This window comes from Ambystoma mexicanum, chromosome 9 (assembly GCF_040938575.1).
Source record: "Ambystoma mexicanum isolate Mex_15411 chromosome 9, UKY_AmexF1_1, whole genome shotgun sequence".
NCBI lineage: Eukaryota > Metazoa > Chordata > Amphibia > Caudata > Ambystomatidae > Ambystoma > Ambystoma mexicanum.
In genome coordinates this window covers 1,295,735,668-1,295,754,900 of record NC_090931.1, presented here as the reverse complement: position 1 = coordinate 1,295,754,900, position 19,233 = coordinate 1,295,735,668, and positions in this window count along the sequence as shown.

Below are 19,233 nucleotides of genomic sequence, written 5' to 3'. Positions count from 1 at the left end.
CGCCTGTTGAGCCGCGGCGCGGCCGCCAGCGGGCTCCAGGCGACTCTCACTCAAGCCCAAGGCTCGTAACGGCCTGGTGGGGGAGGGGCAGCCCACCGAAACACATGTGCTGGCCGTGGGCGGCGACCCTCCGCTTCCTCTCCTTTTAGTATGTGCAGAAGCAGGAGCGCAGACCTCCCCACACCGGACTTCGGGCGGCATGGGAAGCCCGACGGAGTTACGTCGAGACGACAACGCTTGCCCCCTTGGGTCCTGGTTCCCCCCCGCGGCTAAACCCAGCTAGGACTGAGATGATGAAGTAAGTGGGCCGACCGGGGTGGCGGAGACACCGGGGGTCAACACTGTACAAGACACATCCGTGCCACGGGAGTGGGGGCGAGAGGTGCAGATTTGGGGGCGAGGCCCTACTATAGGAGCACTTCTGAAGTGGAAATCCTACTCTTAGGATCTCCCGGGAACAAACACTGTCTACCATTGTAGTGTGCCACTGTAGTGTGCTAACAACGTACAGCATAACCGTTGCGAGCAGTCGTCGACAGCCAGCAACACACACACGTGGGAAAGCACAGTCCATCCTGGAAGTTGCGACGTCGCCCAATGGGCCGCACTGAGAGGAAAGCTGCAGGGGTAAGAAAGACCGGCCCAATGGATTCCTACACAAGCTCCCAAAAACAGGAGACACCAGGAGGTGCAGCACAAACTTCCGAAGGCCAAAACATAGACCCCTTGGACCGCTTGGCAACAATTGTACAAAATGGGTTCCTGGCCGTCAACGTGAAACTAGATGACATAGTGGCGACGATTGGTTCCTTGAAAGCGCGAGTGGAAAAGGAAAGTGCACGCATCTCGGAGGCAGAGAACAGGATAGGTGTGAATGAAGACGTGCTTACACAACATGATATAGCCCTACTCCAGACGGAGCTCCGTAAGACGGAAAATAAGTGCGAGGAACTTGAATCCAGGTCCCGCAGGAATAACATCCGTATTGTTGGAATGGCGGAGTCGTTTGGCAAGGGATGCATGGAAAGGAGTGTGGAAGAATTATTGAAATCCATGTTAGGGGAAGACTCCCTGTCAAGCCACTTCCTCGTCGAAAGGGCCCATCGTACCCTGGCACCAACCCCCAAGCCAAACTGGACCAAAACCCGATGTAACCGAGCCGTAGAGTCTCCCGCGTGGGCGGCCAGACGGCTGGCCATTGCTTTGCGACAAGCTCCCTCAGGAACGTTCCAATCAGTTACTTGGGTTCATCGTCAAGTTGGGGCAGATGATGTGGGTGGCGGGCGGGAAAGGGCAAAAGGGGAAGTTTTCTTGTTGCGATCACCGCCCAGATGAGTTTAAGGCTGGGAGGAGTGTTTGCGCAGTTGAAGATTGCAAGTTTGTTGGAAAAAGGTCTCACAGATGCAGCCACCATTTCAGCTCTGATTGCATATACATCTATGGTTGTCATATTACAATACAATGCATACACGTAGGAAATGGGTGAAGGGTTAAAGGTTAAACTAATGACATGGAATGTCCGAGGCCTAAACAATCCAATGAAAGCCAGAAAGGTGGGCAATTACGTTAGCAGGCACGGGCTCCAAATCTTAATGCTACAGGAAACACATGCGCAGGGCTCCATTAATGATCAAATGCTGGTAAAATGGGGCAAGCAGCGCTATTATACGAATTACTCCTCACAATCCAGGGGAGTAAGCATTTTGATTCACAAATCGTTAGGGTTCATCGAGAAAGGCCACCTGGTGGACTCGACGGGCAGATATGTGATTGTCTGGGGGGAAATTGCCGGAGAACAAACAACCCTGGTAAATACCTATGGTCCCAATCTTGAAGATCCAGACTTTTACTTACACTTATTTGAAATCCTTGCTAAACATGAAGCGACAACCATACTATGGGGGGGGGACTTAATGTTGTGTTGGACCAGACCTTGGACAGGTCTGCCAAGACACCTAGGCCACCGTCTAGGGCGGCACTTGCTTTGAAACAGATAACACAGCAGCTGCCCCTGCTAGATGCCTGGAGAGTGCTCCACCCAACAAGCAAGCGCTACACGTTCTATTCCTCCGTACATGACAGTGAGTCACGCATAGACTATTGGTTTGTCCCCTCAAATACGACACACGCCCTACAGAGTTGCGAAATCCTCCCCCGTACGTTATCTGATCACTCTCCCGTGACCATGGAAATTACCCTCGGGCACGTACCTAGGCAGACTAGAAGGTGGAGAATGCCTATTGGTATATTAAAAGACCCAAACGTAGCGGAAGGCCTGCACACAGACATCGCCAATTTCTTTGCAGACAACGTAGGGTCTGTTGACCATGTCTCAACAGTTTGGGAAAATTTCAAGGTGTGGGTAAGAGGGGTCCTAATGTCCAAAACAACGGGCCTGCTGAGGGAGGTACGCCGGGACATGGAGAGGGTGGAGAGGGATCCGAATGTACTGGAGGAGGCATATGGTCGGACACATGGAGGAGACACCCTTGCTGAAATACATAAATCTCTCAGGGAATTTGACAAACTGGCGGTAAGGGAAGTACATTATATAGCAGCCCCCTCAAGAGCTCGGAGGTACAGAGAGGGGAATAAGGCAGGGAAAATGCTGGCCAACCTGGTTAAGCAGGAACATCATGTGGCCCCGATTGCATCGATACACACAGCGCAAAATGTGATGGTAACAAGCGAACAGGGAATAAATGATGAATTTGTAGAGTTTTACAAAACACTATATGCGAATAAAGATAGGGAATCCCCTGACGAGATCAAAGCTTATTTGGCCACCTTGGAGCTCCCCAAACTCACAGAAGAAAATAGGCTAATATTGGAGCAACCTGTCACGGCAGAGGAGCTCACTGAGGCGATCAAAGGCTTCGCGTCTGGTAAGGCGCTGGGCTCGGACGGCCTGGGAGTGGAATTCTACAAGGAATTCCGGGAAGAACTAATCCCTGTTTTGCTGGAGGTGTGGGGAGAGGCCCTGGGTACACAAACTCTGCCACAAACAATGCGCAAGGCCATAATCACGGTGTTGCCCAAACCTCAGCGCCCACTGCAAGATATGTCATCCTATAGACCCCTGTCCCTGATAAATGTGGATGCAAAAATCTTTGCGAAAGTGCTGTCAAACCGTATGCTACCCATCACGCCATTATTAGTACACACAGATCAAAGCGGATTCATTCCCCAAAGGTCCACCGACCTAAATTTGCGTAGGCTATTCAGCATAATGTCACAGATTAATCCGAACAAACAAGCAGTGTCAATCTCGCTTGACGCCGAGAAAGCGTTTGATTCGGGTTCCTGGGAGTATTTCTTCTTGGTATTGGAGGCATTTGGGGTTGGCCCATATTTCATTCAATACGTCAAATTGCTCTATACGGCTCCGTGTGCGAATAGAACTATATCTCAAAGGTTTGAACTGGGCAGAGGTACCAGGCAGGGGTGCCCCTTCTCCCCTATCCTTTTTGCTTTGACGATTGAACCCATGGCAGCGGCGATATGGTTGAGACATGGCAACAGGGGCATAAAGCTGAAGGGAGCCACACAAATAATATCATTATATGCGGATGACACGCTACTCTATGTTCGAGAACCCGAAAAAAACATTGTCCCCATCATGACAGACATCAACGAATTTGCAGAATACTCGGGATACACGGTCAACAGCTCCAAATCAGAAGTGTTCCCGCTCACCCCCTCCACAAAATGCCCAGCTCACATGTGTGGCCTTAAATGGGCTGAACACCACATCAGGTACCTTGGTCTCTTGTAATAAACAAACATTATACATTGATAACTATGACCAGGCGCTGCATACGCTTAACATTAAATTGCAGGTCTGGAGGCGTCTCCCAATTTCATTACACGGTAGAATTGTCATTCTTAAAATGATTGTACTTCCGAAACTATTATACCTATTTGTAAATATCCCTATATGGCCGGGGAGAGAGTTCTTCTCTAGACTCCGCTTTATGGTGGTGTCCTTTCTGTGGAACAGGAAGACGGCCAGAATCAGCTGGGAGAAGATGACAGAGCCATATGAGAAGGGGGGAATAGCTGCACCAGACTTTAAGCTCTATTACACTGTGTCACAAGCACAATTTGCAAAGTACTGGTACGATGAATGTGACAACTCCCCTCATACGCAAATAAAAGAATACACCACCGAGCCCACGAACATTAGGTCAGTGATTTTTAATACTGGGAACAAAGACTCTTGCGAATTCGACCCTGTGAGTTGTACGGTGAAAGCCTGGGGAGCAATACACAAAAGACTGAAAATAGAGACCCCATATAACCCCGATGCACCCTTGTGGAAATACCCTGACCTCCCCCCCACATTTGATACCGGCATACAGGAAACCTGGGACCCGGGCATGGAGATGAAAATAGGTGATATGTACATAGAAGGGAAGTTTGCGACCCTTGCGGAGTTCACCAGAGGCGTGGGAGGTGGGCAGCTCAAGACATTGCAGTATTATCGAATGAGATCCGCATATCAAAGGCGTTGGCCGTCATTTCCAGATGAACCCCCTGCTCACCCGTGCTTATGTCTGGCCACTACACAGGGCGGGTTGGGAATTTCCAAACTTTACAAGGCAATACAGACTCACTCCGTTGTGGTAAATCAGGTGAGGGAGAAATGGGAAACTGACATGAAAATGCCAATAACAGAAGAAAAGTGGGTAAGATATTGTGCGCTCACTAAAAGAGTCACCCTTAATGCCGGGCTTCGGCAAATACAGTTTAAAATTCTAAACAGGCTGCACTATACCCCTGCTAGGATGGCCACATTCACGCCTGACGACCCAGGCAAGTGTCCCAAGTGTGGGTCCCCGGCAGCGGGGTCCTATCATATGTACTGGGAGTGTCCAGCCGTGGCGCAGTTCTGGGAAGGGGTTGCAAATATGCTAAACGAAATCACACAGATCCCCCCGCACTTGACCCCACAAAAATACTTGTTCGGTGATATTGGTAAATGTTCCAAAAAACTCAGAAGGCTATTTAATGTGTCATGTGTCATAGCTAAACGATGTATATTGAAGGCATGGAAGAGCCCGGCCGCCCCCACAATGGACGCCTTCTTACGGGAGTTGACCTACATAAATGAATACGAGGAGCAATATGTACTGACCCAACCGAGCATGAGTAGGCCAAAAGACATCTGGGGCCCATTCAGGGCGTACCTCTGTGATATGCTTTCAGACACTGAAACAAATATTTAAATGACAACTGTTAATCACTTAACGAAGATATTGTTATGTATGCGATTGTATATTGTGTTCACTGTGCGCCAATGCAACTGTTGAGACCATCAATAAAAACATGTTTTAAAAAAACATGATCATAGACATTCAAAAAGGAAACGTTTTCATAAAAAGCAACTCAAATCTAGCTTCTCGTTGATCCCATCGGGAGCTAGTGCGTCCAATTTGTCTATCCAAAATGCCTCTTGCTGTGCTCTCCATTTCCTCATATCTTTATTGTGTTTCTTGGTAGATAGCACCTCCAGTACTGCAAATCTCAGTTGTGAAAGGGAGTGTCCATTAGCTTTAAAATGTCTCGCTATGGCTGAGGTCATGTTACCATTACGGATACATGACTTGTGTTTGTTGATCCTTATGCGTACTTTGCGCGCTGTTTCTCCTACATAGTAGACGCCACAAGGGCATCTAATAGCGTAAACAACATTTTCTGATAAACATGTCGCATGGTATCGCAGTGTGATTTTAGCTCCAGTTTTGGGATGCATTATGGTGTTACCTTTCATTACATTGTTACAGTTGCTACAATTCATGCACGGGTAGGTGCCTGGGTGCTTATCTGGTCTTCTACTAGAGTCCTTACTTCTTGTGTTCACCAGCATATTACGTAAGTTGTTACTTCTTTTATAAGCAAACACAGGTGGTTGTGGAAACAGATCTTTAATCCGAGAATCACTCGTCAAAACATTCCACCTATTTCAAATTATTTCTTTGATTTTGTTGCTCTGTATAGCGTATGTCGTGATGAAGACTAGTTCTGGATTGGTCCTTTCTTTCCTTTTTGTCAGCAGTTGCTCTCTCGTCAATGTTCCTGTCTTTTCACGTGCCTTTTGTAGATCTGTTTCCGGATAGCCTCTTTCTTTTAATCTTTCTTTAAGCTGTTCCAATTGTCTTTTGCAGTCTTCTGCATTGCTAACAATTCTTTTAAATCTCAACATTTGTCCAAAAGGTAAATTGTGAAGCATATTAGGAGGGTGAAAACTCATACGGTGAAACAGATTATTGCAGTCAGTTTTTTTCATGTACAGTGTAGTGTCAATCTTGTTCCCATTAATCACTGTCTGTACATCTAGATAGTGGATGTTTGGGTCACCAATTTCAAGAGTGAATTGGAGACGTGAGTCTATACTGTTAAGGTATCCTAAGAACATTACCAATTCATCCTTGTTTCCCGACCAAATCCCGAAAATATTGTCAATGTATCGAACCCAAGTTTTCAAACATGGTTTCCATCTCTCATTTTCAAGGATATTTTGACTTTCAAACGCATACATAAAGCAATTGGCATAAGCTGGCGCCATGGTTGCCCCCATTGCAGTTCCGGATATCTGTCTGTAGTGTCTATGATCATACTCAAAGCAAGAATGTGCGGCAATAAACTGTAATAGCAGCATCAGAAACTCTTTATTTGCTCCAATATGTTCTGTCTGAAGTAAAAGATTCTGAACTGCCTCTTGGCCTAGGTCATGGGGTATGCTAGTATGTAGACTTACTACATCGATTGTAAAAAGGATATCCTGTTCCTCTAATTGGATCTGGTTGAGTATTTGTAGGAAGTGGGTGGTGTCTTTCACAAAGGTGGGAGTTTTTTGTATGATGGGTTGCAATAAGAAGTCTATATATGTTCCCAACGGTTGCAGAATACTCTCTGTTGCTGCCACAATTGGTCTTCCTGGAGGTTTTTCCAACCTTTTGTGTATCTTCGGTAAAGTATAAAGGTGAGGCATTCTAGGGTGTGCTGTAAATAAGTATGATCTAGTTATTTCCGTGATCCATTGATTCTCCAATGCTTCATCGAAGAGTGATTCAAGTTCCTTTCTTATTTCCAGCGTGGGATCATGTGTCAGGACTTCATACGTATTTACATCCGCTAGTTGTCTGAGGCATTCGTTGTGATAATCTTCAGTGTTCTGTATCACTATGGCACCACCCTTATCTGCCGGTCTGATTGTGATTGAATCATTGGTGAACAAACTCTTGATTTGAGACAGCTCTCCTCGATTCAAATTGTATTTGCTTGGGTTCTTTAATTGGATTCGAGATAGATCTTTCAGCACCATTTTTTCAAAGATGTCTATAGCTGGTATGTGAACAGGTGCACAAAATGTACTCTTAGGCTTAAACTCTAGGTATTCACTTTCTGGCTCGGGTACAGGTGCATTTGCTGTCTCTGCAAACATAGGTTTTGAGTTTCAATTTTCGAATCAGTTTGTATAGTTCTACTTTAGTCTGGAATTTGTTCGTACTATGGGTCGGCACAAATTTAAGACCTTTTTCTAATGTACGCACTTCTTGGCTTGATAAAGATCTTCTTGAAAGATTGACCACTAGTTTCGACTAGTTTGTTGCCTTGTCTGGACTCCTTGATATCTTCTTCCTCTTGCCTTGCCTAGTCCTCTTCCTCTTTTGTCTAAAAAACCCCCTGGGGCTTGATTAGTCGGTTGAGCCGGTCTTCTATCTCTGCCTGAACCTCTTGCTGTCTCGTTCTCAGGGTTTTGTTCTGGTCTTGAGTCGGCAGTGTCCGACTCTGAGCTGCTATTATCGCTGGTTGGTTTCTTTGTTCTTGTATTCTGCTGTGTATATTTATCCGCCCAGGTATAAACCTTGTTATTCAGATAATCATACGTATCTCGTCTAAATTTCCTAACTTTCCTAGCTTCCAAATTCTGTTTGTAGCTTTCCAATTTAGTGTTAATATCTGCCAAAATCTCTGCAAAAGATTCAGTATTGGTAGCTTCAGTAATTTCTTGTGATAGTTTCTCAATCTCTGTTTCGAGTATTTCGATATTTCCTGATAATTCCCTGATTGTAAGTAGAATCAGGTCGAGGGAGCACTTATTGAGTATCTGTTCCCTCTTCTCCACGAAATCTTTACTTTCCTTACATAAAGTAGGACGTAAAGGAATTCTTAATCCTCTCGGGATTCGTTGCACTTTGTAATATCTGCCTAAAGTGATCGCGTGTAGTTTTCTATTGATCAGTTTCCTTATTGAGTATTCCAATTGTTTAATTTTACTTGTTGGATCATTGGTTGCCTTAGACTACGTTGTGTCCTTGATTAGTCCCAAGATGGCATCTGCTTCATCGGCTGTGAAGCCTAGTGTTTTCGCTCTTTTATCCGTTAGGTGTTCAATATCTTCATATGACATTATCACTCTGGTGTGCTGCAATTCAAAAAATTCCACGGATGAGGAATAACAAATTAACACGGTAGTCACGGTGAGTGAGCACAACCAATCTTCACATGTCTGGCTCACTCTTTTTTCTTTTGCTGACATATCTAGGCCACATGGTTTTCTTCAGTAACAGTTAGAAACTAAAATTTTTATTTTATTTGTAGACGTATCCTTCAAGTAGGTTCTTACAGTAATTCCCTTAGAGTCCAGTCACATCATATGAAACATATACGTACGGCAAGACACAAGCTTGAAGGACAGCAATCTTTTTTGTGCATAAAAATAATCAATAGACTTATGAGCACTTTCTGATAGTTCTGTTGTTTTTTTTTTATGCCTGTACTTTCCCTGTGGGTCCAATCACATCAAGTGATACATATACATAGGGTAAATAGCAGCTTTGAAACAGAGCAATCATTTATTTGCATGAAAATAATCAGTTAAGTTATGAATTGTTTCTGCTACTATTTGTGCTTTTTTGCTAACTTCACTTTCCCTGTATATACCCATATTGGTATGTGTTCTTGTGTCTTTGTGTTTTGTCTATAGTAATGCAATTATGTAATACATGTGTTTTATTAGCTACGTATTACATATTTCACAGTACACAAAAATCTATTAAGAAAACAATTATCATTTTATTATTCAACATATTAACATTACGAATATTATACCTTCATCTTGTACGCTGCACACAATGTTATGTTTCTGTATGAGTAGCTTAGTATACTAGATAGAACCCCATGATAGAATGCTATTTATATCAATGCATCGTTCAATGCACTAATTAGGGAATGATATTTATTGCAATGATCCTTGACACTTGTTTCGCAACATTATAATAAGAATCCCTTGTACACATATTTCATGAAAAGTACATACACATGTGATGTCATCAGTGATGTCATCAATGACATTTGTGATGTCATATTTGATGTCCTGGGTGTTAGTCTTAGCAGTGCACGGTGGTGGCGTGAGTTATGGTTGCTTAGCTTACCATAACTGGCGAATTTCAAGGGTTTTTCGGTTTTACTTGGAACCATAACGTCCCTTTGAAAAAGTTTGTTCACTGAATTTCATAGGTTTTTATTAGCGCAACTTAACCATAACGTCCCTTTAACAAAGTTTTTTCACTGAATATATATATATATATATATATATATATATATATATATATATATATATATATATATGATTAAGTTGCTGTTTCCATACGAAGAGCACTTTTTGGGCGGCTTATAACTTCGCTCCCCCTGGACGAACACTCACCGATCTTTGCAAAAAAAGTATATGGCCCACTCTGAATTTCTTTGCAAAGTTTGGTGAGTATTCGTCCAGGGGGGGCAAAGTTATAGGGGGGGTCCCAAAACTTTTTTTTCCCATAGACTGAATGGGGAAAAAACCTTGCTCGCGCCTACAGCCCAAACCTCTAGACGGATTTTCACCAAATTTGGACCAGGAGTAGCGGCTTGGTCCCGAAGGCGTGCTTTTGCAGATTTGGTGAAAATCCATCCAGTAGTTTGTATTAAAATGACCAAAAAGTAGGTCATAAAAAATTACTGATATCTGTGTTCGGTCCACGGACACACTTCCCTGTTCGCTCCATGGACAGTGTCCTGATTGGCCAATCGGCTTGCATGATGTCCGCGGACATGCGACGTGTTCGCTGATTGGACGGCGTGGAGTGTGAAGCGCGTCAGATTTTCGGTAGCGCCCGCCATCTTGGATTCGCGGACGTCCGCGGACAGCGCGATGAAACTTGGTTTAAAATTTGTATTTAGTAGAGTGTGTTGGTGTGTAAGAGTTTTTGGGGAGGGTGGGAGAGTATGAGAAAGGTTAAATGTTTTTTTTTTTTTATGTGGTGGATGCTCTTGTTGTGTATGATTTGTCTGTGGACAACAGAGCTGTTCTGAATGTTCTAAATAAACTAAACGGGGGGTGTTCTGAGGATGCAATATGTGTTCCTTTTGTTCGCAAGCAAGCTGAAACTGTTCTAAGAACACTTGTGGTGTCCTGAAATGTTCGTAACTAAACAAAATGGGGGTGTCCTGAGGACGCTGTCCGTATTGTTCTCTGGTAAGTTGAATGTGTTCTAAGAACACTTGTGGTGTCCTGAAATGTTCGTAAAAAAACAAAATGGGGGTGTTCTGAGGACGCTGTCCGTATTGTTCGTTGTGAAGTTTAAAGTGTTCTAAGAACACTTGCGGTGTCCTGAAATTTTCGTAGGGGGTGTCCTGAAGACGCTGTCTGTATTGTTCTCTGGTAAGTTGAATGTGTTCTAAGAACACTCGTGGAGTCCTGAAATGTTCGTAAATACACAAAATGGGGGTGTCCTGAGGATGCTGTCCGTATTGTTTGTTGGGAAGTTGAATGTGTTCTAAGAACACTCGTGGTGTCCTGAAATGTTCGCAAACAAACAAAATAGGGGTGTCCTGAGGACACTGTCCATATTGTCCGATGGGAAGTTGAATGTGTTCTAAGAACACTCGTGTTGTCCTGAAATGTTCGTAAATAAACAAAATGGGGGTTTCCTGAGGATGCTGTCCGTATTGTTTGTTGGGAAGTTGAATGTGTTCTAAGAACACTCGTGGTGTCCTGAAATGTTCGTAAACAAACAAAATGGGGGTGTCCTGAGGACGCTGTCCGTATTGTCCGATGGGAAGTTGAATGTGTTCTAAGAACACTCGCGGTGTCCTGAAATGTTCGCAAATAAACAAAATGGGGGTGTCCTGAGGACGCTGTCCGTATTGTTCTCTGGCAAGTTGAATGTGTTCCAAGAACACGCGTGGTGTCCTGAAATGCTCATAAATAAACAAAATGGGGGTGTTCTGAGGACGCTGTCCGTATTGTTTGTTGTCAAGTTGAAAGTGTTCTAAGAACACTTGCGGTGTCCTAAAATGTTTGTAGGGGGTGTCCTGAAGACGCTGTCCATATTGTTCGCTGACAAGTTGAATGTGTGTGTTCTAAGAACACTCGTGGTGACCTGAAATGTTTGTAAATAAACAAAATGGGGGTGTTCTGAGGACACTGTCCGTATTGTTCTCTTGCAAGTTGAATGTGTTCTAAGAACACTTGTGGTGGCATGACATGTTCTTAAATAAACAAAATGGGGGTGTTCTGAGGACACTGACCGTTTTGTTCGTTGTCAAGTTTAAAGTGTTCTAAGAACACTCGCAGTGTCCTGAAATGTTCGTAGGGGGTTTCCTGAAGACGCTGTCCGTATTGTTCTCTGGCAAGTTGAATGTTTGTGTTCTAAGAACACTCGTGGTGTCCTGAAATGTTCGTAAATAAACAAAATGCGGGTGTCCTGAGGACGCTGTCCGTATTGTTCTTTGTCAAATTTAAAGTGTTTTAAGAACACTCGCTGTGTCCTGAAATGTTCATAGGGGGTGTCCTGAACACGCTGTCCGTATTGTTCTCTTGCAAGTTGAATTTGTTCTAAGAACACTTGTGGTGTCCTGAAATGTTCTTAAATAAACAAAATGGGGGTGTTCTGAGGACGCTGTCCGTTTTGTTCGTTGTCAAGTTTAAAGTGTTCTAAGAACACTCGCGGTGTACTGAAATGTTCGTAGGGGGTGTCCTGAAGACGCTGTCCGTATTGTTCTCTGGCAAGTTGAATGTGCTCTAAGAACACTCGTGGTGTCCTGAAATGTTCGTAAATAAACAAAATGGGGTGTCCTGAGGACGCTGTCCGTGTTGTTCGATGGCAAGTTGAATGTGTTCTAAGAACACTTGCGGTGTCCTGAAATTTTTGCAAATAAACAAAATGAGGGTGTCCTGAAGACGCTGTCCGTATTGTTCTCTGGCAAGTTGAATGTGTTCTAAGAACACTCGTGGTGTCCTGAAATGTTCGCAAATAAAAAATGGGGGTGTTCTGAGGACGCTGCCCGTATTGTTCTCTTGCAAGTTGAATGTGTTCTAAGAACACTTGTGGTGGCCTGAAATGTTCTTAAATAAACAAAATGGGGGTGTTCTGAGGACGCTGTCCGTATTGTTGGATGGCAAGTTTAATGTGTTCTAAGAACACTTGCGGTGTCCTGAAATGTTCGCAAATAAACAAAATGGGGGTGTCCTGAGGACGCTGTCCGTACTGTTCTCTTGCAAGTTGAATGTGTTCTAAGACCACTAGTGGTGTCCTGAAATGTTCTTAAATAAACAAAATGGGGGTGTTCTGAGGACGCTGTCCGTTTTGTTCGTTGTCAAGTTTAAAGTGTTCTAAGAACACTCGCGGTGTACTGAAATGTTCGTAGGGGGTGTCCTGAAGACGCTGTCCGTATTGTTCTCTGGCAAGTTGAATGTGCTCTAAGAACACTCGTTGTGTCCTGAAATGTTCGTAAATAAACAAAATGGGGGTGTCCTGAGGACGCTGTCCGTGTTGTTCGATGGCAAGTTGAATGTGTTCCAAGAACACGCGTGGTGTCCTGAAATGCTCATAAATAAACAAAATGGGGGTGTTCTGAGGACGCTGTCCGTATTGTTTGTTGTCAAGTTGAAAGTGTTCTAAGAACACTTGCGGTGTCCTAAAATGTTTGTAGGGGGTGTCCTGAAGACGCTGTCCATATTGTTCGCTGACAAGTTGAATGTGTGTGTTCTAAGAACACTCGTGGTGACCTGAAATGTTTGTAAATAAACAAAATGGGGGTGTTCTGAGGACACTGTCCGTATTGTTCTCTTGCAAGTTGAATGTGTTCTAAGAACACTTGTGGTGGCATGACATGTTCTTAAATAAACAAAATGGGGGTGTTCTGAGGACACTGACCGTTTTGTTCGTTGTCAAGTTTAAAGTGTTCTAAGAACACTCGCAGTGTCCTGAAATGTTCGTAGGGGGTTTCCTGAAGACGCTGTCCGTATTGTTCTCTGGCAAGTTGAATGTTTGTGTTCTAAGAACACTCGTGGTGTCCTGAAATGTTCGTAAATAAACAAAATGCGGGTGTCCTGAGGACGCTGTCCGTATTGTTCTTTGTCAAATTTAAAGTGTTTTAAGAACACTCGCTGTGTCCTGAAATGTTCATAGGGGGTGTCCTGAACACGCTGTCCGTATTGTTCTCTTGCAAGTTGAATTTGTTCTAAGAACACTTGTGGTGTCCTGAAATGTTCTTAAATAAACAAAATGGGGGTGTTCTGAGGACGCTGTCCGTTTTGTTCGTTGTCAAGTTTAAAGTGTTCTAAGAACACTCGCGGTGTACTGAAATGTTCGTAGGGGGTGTCCTGAAGACGCTGTCCGTATTGTTCTCTGGCAAGTTGAATGTGCTCTAAGAACACTCGTGGTGTCCTGAAATGTTCGTAAATAAACAAAATGGGGTGTCCTGAGGACGCTGTCCGTGTTGTTCGATGGCAAGTTGAATGTGTTCTAAGAACACTTGCGGTGTCCTGAAATTTTTGCAAATAAACAAAATGAGGGTGTCCTGAAGACGCTGTCCGTATTGTTCTCTGGCAAGTTGAATGTGTTCTAAGAACACTCGTGGTGTCCTGAAATGTTCGCAAATAAAAAATGGGGGTGTTCTGAGGACGCTGCCCGTATTGTTCTCTTGCAAGTTGAATGTGTTCTAAGAACACTTGTGGTGGCCTGAAATGTTCTTAAATAAACAAAATGGGGGTGTTCTGAGGACGCTGTCCGTATTGTTGGATGGCAAGTTTAATGTGTTCTAAGAACACTTGCGGTGTCCTGAAATGTTCGCAAATAAACAAAATGGGGGTGTCCTGAGGACGCTGTCCGTACTGTTCTCTTGCAAGTTGAATGTGTTCTAAGACCACTAGTGGTGTCCTGAAATGTTCTTAAATAAACAAAATGGGGGTGTTCTGAGGACGCTGTCCGTTTTGTTCGTTGTCAAGTTTAAAGTGTTCTAAGAACACTCGCGGTGTACTGAAATGTTCGTAGGGGGTGTCCTGAAGACGCTGTCCGTATTGTTCTCTGGCAAGTTGAATGTGCTCTAAGAACACTCGTTGTGTCCTGAAATGTTCGTAAATAAACAAAATGGGGGTGTCCTGAGGACGCTGTCCGTGTTGTTCGATGGCAAGTTGAATGTGTTCTAAGAACACTTGCGGTGTCCTGAAATGTTCGCAAATAAACAAAATGAGGGTGTCCTAAGGACGCTGTCCGTATTGTTCTCTGGCAAGTTGAATGTGTTCTAAGAACACTCGTGGTGTCCTGAAATGCTCATAAATAAACAAAATGGGGGTGTCCTGAGGACGCTGTCCATATTGTTCGTTGTCAAGTTGAAAGTGTTCTAATAACACTTGCGGTGTCCTGAAATGTTCGTAGGGGGTTTCCTGAAGACGCTGTCCGTATTGTTCGCTGGCAAGTTGAATGTGTTCTAAGAACACTCGTGGTGTCCTGAAATGTTCGCAAATAAAAAATGGGGGTGTTCTGAGGACGCTGTCCATATTGTTCTCTTGCAAGTTGAATGTTTTCTAAGAACACTTGTGGTGGCCTGAAATGTTCGTAAATAAACAAAATGGGGGTGTCCTGAGGACGCTGTCCGTATTGTTCTCTTGCAAGTTGAATGTGTTCTAAGAACACTTGTGGAGCCTGAAATGTTCTTAAATAAACAAAATGGGGGTGTTCTGAGGACGCTGTCCGTTTTGTTCGTTGTCAAGTTTAAAGTGTTCTGAGAACACTCGCGGTGTCCTGAAATGTTCGTAGGGGGTGTCCTGAAGACGCTGTCCGTATTGTTCTCTGGCAAGTTGAATGTGTTCTAAGAACACTTGTGGTTTCCTGAAATGTTCGTAAATAAACACAATGGGGGTGTCCTGAGGATGCTGTCCGTATTGTTCTCTGGAAAGTTGAATGTTTTCTAAGAACACTCGTGGTGTCCTGAAATGTTCGTAAATAAACAAAATGGGGGTGTCCTGAGGACGCTGTCCGTATTGTTCGATGACAAGTTGAATGTGTTCTAAGAACACTCGTGGTGTCCTGAAATGCTCATAAATAAACAAAATGGGGGTGTCCTGAGGACGCTGTCCGTATTGTTGGATGGCAAGTTGAAGGTGTTCTAAGAACACTCGCGGTGTCCTGAAATGTTCGCAAATAAACAAAATGGGGGTGTCCTGAGGACGCTGTCCGTATTGTTCTTTGCAAGTTGAATGTGTTCTAAGAACACTTGTGGTGTCCTGAAATGTTCTTAAATAAACAAAATGGAGGTGTTCTGAGGACGCTGTCCGTTTTGTTCGTTGTCAAGTTTAAAGTGTTCTAAGAACACTCGCGGTGTACTGAAATGTTTGTAGGGGGTGTCCTGAAGACGCTGTCCGTATTGTTCTCTGGCAAGTTGAATGTGCTCTAAGAACACTCGTGGTGTCCTGAAATGTTCGTAAATAAACAAAATGGGGGTGTCCTGAGGACGCTGTCCGTATTGTTCTCTGGCAAGTTGAATGTGCTCTAAGAACACTCGTTGTGTCCTGAAATGTTCGTAAATAAACAAAATGGGGGTGTCCTGAGGACGCTGTCCGTGTTGTTCGATGGCAAGTTGAATGTGTTCTAAGAACACTTGCGGTGTCCTGAAATGTTCGCAAATAAACAAAATGAGGGTGTCCTAAGGACGCTGTCCGTATTGTTCTCTGGCAAGTTGAATGTGTTCTAAGAACACTCGTGGTGTCCTGAAATGCTCATAAATAAACAAAATGGGGGTGTCCTGAGGACGCTGTCCATATTGTTCGTTGTCAAGTTGAAAGTGTTCTAATAACACTTGCGGTGTCCTGAAATGTTCGTAGGGGGTTTCCTGAAGACGCTGTCCGTATTGTTCGCTGGCAAGTTGAATGTGTTCTAAGAACACTCGTGGTGTCCTGAAATGTTCGCAAATAAAAAATGGGGGTGTTCTGAGGACGCTGTCCATATTGTTCTCTTGCAAGTTGAATGTTTTCTAAGAACACTTGTGGTGGCCTGAAATGTTCGTAAATAAACAAAATGGGGGTGTCCTGAGGACGCTGTCCGTATTGTTCTCTTGCAAGTTGAATGTGTTCTAAGAACACTTGTGGAGCCTGAAATGTTCTTAAATAAACAAAATGGGGGTGTTCTGAGGACGCTGTCCGTTTTGTTCGTTGTCAAGTTTAAAGTGTTCTGAGAACACTCGCGGTGTCCTGAAATGTTCGTAGGGGGTGTCCTGAAGACGCTGTCCGTATTGTTCTCTGGCAAGTTGAATGTGTTCTAAGAACACTTGTGGTTTCCTGAAATGTTCGTAAAAAAACACAATGGGGGTGTCCTGAGGATGCTGTCCGTATTGTTCTCTGGAAAGTTGAATGTTTTCTAAGAACACTCGTGGTGTCCTGAAATGTTCGTAAATAAACAAAATGGGGGTGTCCTGAGGACGCTGTCCGTATTGTTCGATGACAAGTTGAATGTGTTCTAAGAACGCTCGTGGTGTCCTGAAATGCTCATAAATAAACAAAATGGGGGTGTCCTGAGGACGCTGTCCGTATTGTTGGATGGCAAGTTGAAGGTGTTCTAAGAACACTCGCGGTGTCCTGAAATGTTCGCAAATAAACAAAATGGGGGTGTCCTGAGGACGCTGTCCGTATTGTTCTTTGCAAGTTGAATGTGTTCTAAGAACACTTGTGGTGTCCTGAAATGTTCTTAAATAAACAAAATGGAGGTGTTCTGAGGACGCTGTCCGTTTTGTTCGTTGTCAAGTTTAAAGTGTTCTAAGAACACTCGCGGTGTACTGAAATGTTTGTAGGGGGTGTCCTGAAGACGCTGTCCGTATTGTTCTCTGGCAAGTTGAATGTGCTCTAAGAACACTCGTGGTGTCCTGAAATGTTCGTAAATAAACAAAATGGGGGTGTCCTGAGGACGCTGTCCGTGTTGTTCGATGGCAAGTTGAATGTGTTCTAAGGACACTTGCGGTGTCGTGTCCTGAAATGTTCGCAAATAAAGAAAAATGAGGGTGTCCTAAGGACGCTGTCCGTATTGTTCTCTGGCAAGTTGAATGTGTTCTAAGAACACTCGTGGTGTCCTGAAATGCTCATAAATAAACAAAAAGGGGGTGTCCTGAGGACGCTGTCCATATTGTTTATTGTCAAGTTGAAAGTGTTCTAAAAACACTCGCGGTGTCCTGAAATGTTCGTAGGGGGTGTCCTGAAGACGCTGTCCGTATTGTTCGCTGGTAAGTTGAATGTGTTCTAAGAACACTCGTGGTGTCCTGAAATGTTCGCAAATAAACAAAATGGGGGTGTTCTGAGGACGCTGTCTGTTTTGTTCGTTGTCAAGTTTAAAGTGTTCTAAGAACACTCGCAGTGTCCTGAAATGTTCGTAGGGGGTGTCCTGAAGACGCTGTCCGTATTGTTCTCTGGCAAGTTGAATGTGTTCTAGGAACACTCGTGGTGTCCTGAAATGTTCGTAAATAAAGAAAATGGGGGTGTCCTGAGGACGCTGTCCGAATTGTTCGATGGGAAGTTGAATGTGTTCTAAGAACACTCGCGGTGTTCGGAAATGTTCGTAAATAAACAAAATGGGGGTGTCTTGAGGACGCTGTCCGTATTGTTCTCTGGAAAGTTGAATGTGTTCTAAGAACACTTGTGGTGTCCTGAAATGTTCGTGAATAAACAAAATGGGGGTGTCCTGAGGACGCTGTCCGTATTGTTCTTTGTCAAATTTAAAGTGTTTCAAGAACACTCGCTGTGTCCTGAAATGTTCGTAGGGGGTGTCCTGAAGACGCTGCCCATATTGTTCTCTGGCAAGTTGAATGTGTTCTAAGCACACTTGTGGTGTCCTGAAATGTTCGTAAATAAACAAAATGGGGGTGTCCTGAGGACGCTGTCTGTATTGTTCGATGGCAAGTTGAATGTGTTCTAAGAACCCTCGCGGTGTCCTGAAATGTTCGCAAATAAACAAAATGGGGGTGTCCTGAGGACGCTGTCCGTATTGTTCTCTGGCAAGTTGAATGTGTTCTAAGAACACTCGTGGTGTCCTGAAATGTTCATAAATAAACAAAATGGAGGTGTCCTGAGGACACGGTCCGTATTGTTCGATGGCAAGTTCAATGTGTTTTAAGAACACTTGCGGTGTTCTGAAATGTTCGCAAATAAACAAAATGGGGGTGTTCTGAGGATGCTGTCCGTATTGTTCGTTGTGAAGTTGAAAGTGTTCTAAGAACACTCGCGTGTCCTGAAATGTTCGTAGGGGGTGTCCTGAAGACGCTATCTGTATTGTTCGCTGGCAAGTTGAAAGTGTTCTAAGAACACTCATAATGTCTGTGGACATTAAAAGTTTCCATAGGCCATAGTTGAAATGTTTGACTTTATGGGTGTGATATGCTGCGGTGGTTGTGGCCAGGGCATAGAGTCTTGGGTGCATGGCCATCTGGCCATGCACCCAAGACTCTATGCCCTGGCCACAACCACAGCAGCATATCACACTCATAGTTGCTTATAACTTTGAGTCAAAAACAAATTTATAAGGAATAAAGTTATAAGCCACTATGGGTGTGATATGCTGCGATGGTTGTACTTATTTTAATATACTTACTGTTTTTTTAGTAACTGGAGTACATGTATTTCTTGTTCATTTCTGTGATAAAAGAAAATAGCATGTTAGTATTAGTATTTTGTAATGACTTATTACATTGTATAATCAACAATTTTTTTTTTGGACCCTCATATTTAGTAGATTACAAACCAGAGTACTGTGCAATTTTCTCAGTTTCTGTGTTTGTTGCTAAAATCATTGGGTCTGTGGGAGAAAAAAAAATCCATGTTGGATTAAAAAAAAAACCTTTTTCTGTTATGCTACAGTTTATTTGTTTGTTTTCAGTGTTCACTTGTTGTTTCTGGCTAATGCTTTATACATTGGCTTGTTGCAG